Here is a 2,393-nt window from a genome sequence, read left to right on the forward strand (position 1 = left end):
GCCCTGGTTTGCTTTTATTTTTAATTATTGTATGTTTGTGTGTGTATATACAATGGAGGGGTGTAGACGGAGCCGGCTCATTTGTTTCCCAGCCTCCCAGACCTGAAATAATCACACAGAAACTATATTAATTACAATACTGGTTGGCCAATAGCATAAGCATATTTCTAGCTAGCTCTTACATTTCTATTATTCTGTATATCGCCACAAGGTTGTGGCTTACCAGGTAAAGTTCCAGCATGTCTCCTTCAGCAGCTACATAGCGTCTCTTTGACTCTGCCTACTTTCTCTCTGTATCTCTGTTCAGATTTCTCACCTATCTCTATTCTGCCCTGTTATAGGTCCAAACAGATTTTATATTAACCAATGGTAATAAAACATATTCATAGCATACAGAGGGGAATCACATATCAGAGTCAACCTTATGAAGTCAGCTATCTCCTTTCATCTTTTTCATGGGCTCCAGGGATCAAACTTATCTCTCCAGGCTTACTAGGTAAACATCTTGAGCAACTAAACCATCTAGCTAGTACAGTTTCCTGGGAGGAAAATGATAAAGGCTTTTCCTCCTATGTATAACACGTACTAACATCCAAAAAAGTGGGCTTTGCTGGCTGAGCCTCCATTCTACTTCCTCGGAAACTGAAGTTCAGAGAAGAGGGGTCTGAAGAGAGAAGAACTGAGGAACTCAGACAAACCCAGGGAAACTATCTTCAGAGAACAAGAGAGACGGTAGAATACCTTGGCACCAGCTACTGTATCACTGCCTTCATCTGTACCAAGGATATGGGTAGACTAACAGAGGCTGGAAGGCCTAACAGGGGCCATGACTCCTCTTTCACAGCGTTCTCTATGGGCCCCATTTTGACCCAGTCTGGTCTCCCAATGTGTTGCTCAACTTTTTTATTTTTTTTTAATTTATTTATTTATTAAGGATTTCTGCCTCCTCCCCGCAACCGCCTCCCATTTCCCTCCCCCTCCCCCGATCAAGTCCCCCTCCCTCATCTGCTCGAAGAGCACTCAGGGTTCCCTGACCTGTGGGAAGCCCAAGGACCGCCGACCTCTATCCAGGTCTCCTAATGTGAGCATCCAAACTGCCTAGGCTCCCCCAAAGGCAGTAAGTGCAGTAGGATCAAAAACCCACTGCGATTGTAGATGCCCTTCAATGGAAGAATGGATGAAGAAAGTATGGAATATATACATATTAGAGTATTACTCAGCAGTAAAAAACAAGGACTTCTTGAATTTTGCATACAAATGGATGGAAATAGAAAACACTATCCTGAGTGAGGTAAGCCAGACCCAAAAAGAGGAACATGGGATGTACTTGCTCAACTTTTTTAAATCAGGCCTTCCTCCTCCACCAGGCCTACCTTGTCCTCACTGGATCCAACTTCTACTGACCATCCTCTGGTTTGTTTTGTTGTGGGCTCTGCTGTTCCTGGAAATGTTCCCAAGACCATCTCTTCACACCTAGCTCAGGAAACTGCATGACATCTACCTGGGGCTTCTGTTCCCTTCCCAGTATTGACGGCAGGGCTTGGGCACAGGCTCCAGCCTGTTCTCTTAGGATAGATCCCCATTAGCAGTCCAGAGGATATAGGACATGCTATGGGCCGTACTGTGCAGCTTTTAGGTTAGTACACTTCAGTAGCCTGTTCCCCCAATTAGCAAAGAATCGCCATGAGGATTGTTAAGTTCACAACCATATTCAGGCAACTGTAGAACTACTCCACAGCCATTGTGGTTAAGAAAGCCAGATCAGGATGGACATGTGTGCAAGAGAAAAGTCCTTCACAGATCTGAAAGACATGGAAACACAAAGCCACCCAAGAATTGAGGAGGCTTGGGGCCCAAATACACTGGCCTCTCACAATCCAAAACCCAAACAGACAAAGCAGCTCCCTACCTCGCTCCCTCCCTTTGCTGTCTTGTTGCATAGTCTCCCTGGGGACAGAGCTTTTTTCCTTCTTGGTCAAGCACTGGAGCTCAGACATGCCCAGCCTCTGTGGAAAGGCTATAGGAAAAGCAAGGAAGGTTGCTACCACGCCATTGGGGTGCCACAAGGTTCCTCTCCTGCTGCTAAGCCCTTTGGGCTTACAGTACTCCAGGCCCCTAGAAAACTGTACCAGTACCAAAGAGCTGCTGCTCAAGCCTGTCCACTTCCGCGCGCCCCTCCCCCTTCCCTAGCCCAGTCCAGGAGCTTCTACCCTAATTTAATTCCTCAGAGTTAATCACCGAGTGTTCAGCGGACTGAGTGAACAGTCAGGCGGCCTGAGGTTCTCTCAGCGCATCCATTTCTGCCCTGGTCAGGCCCCTGTCACTGCTGAAGCTGACAGGAGGCGCCGGGTGAGGAGAGGTGGGGGGCAAAAAGGGGCATGCGAAGGGACCGG

Source organism: Microtus pennsylvanicus, chromosome 5 (assembly GCF_037038515.1).
Source record: "Microtus pennsylvanicus isolate mMicPen1 chromosome 5, mMicPen1.hap1, whole genome shotgun sequence".
In the NCBI taxonomy this organism is placed as follows: Eukaryota; Metazoa; Chordata; class Mammalia; order Rodentia; family Cricetidae; genus Microtus; species Microtus pennsylvanicus.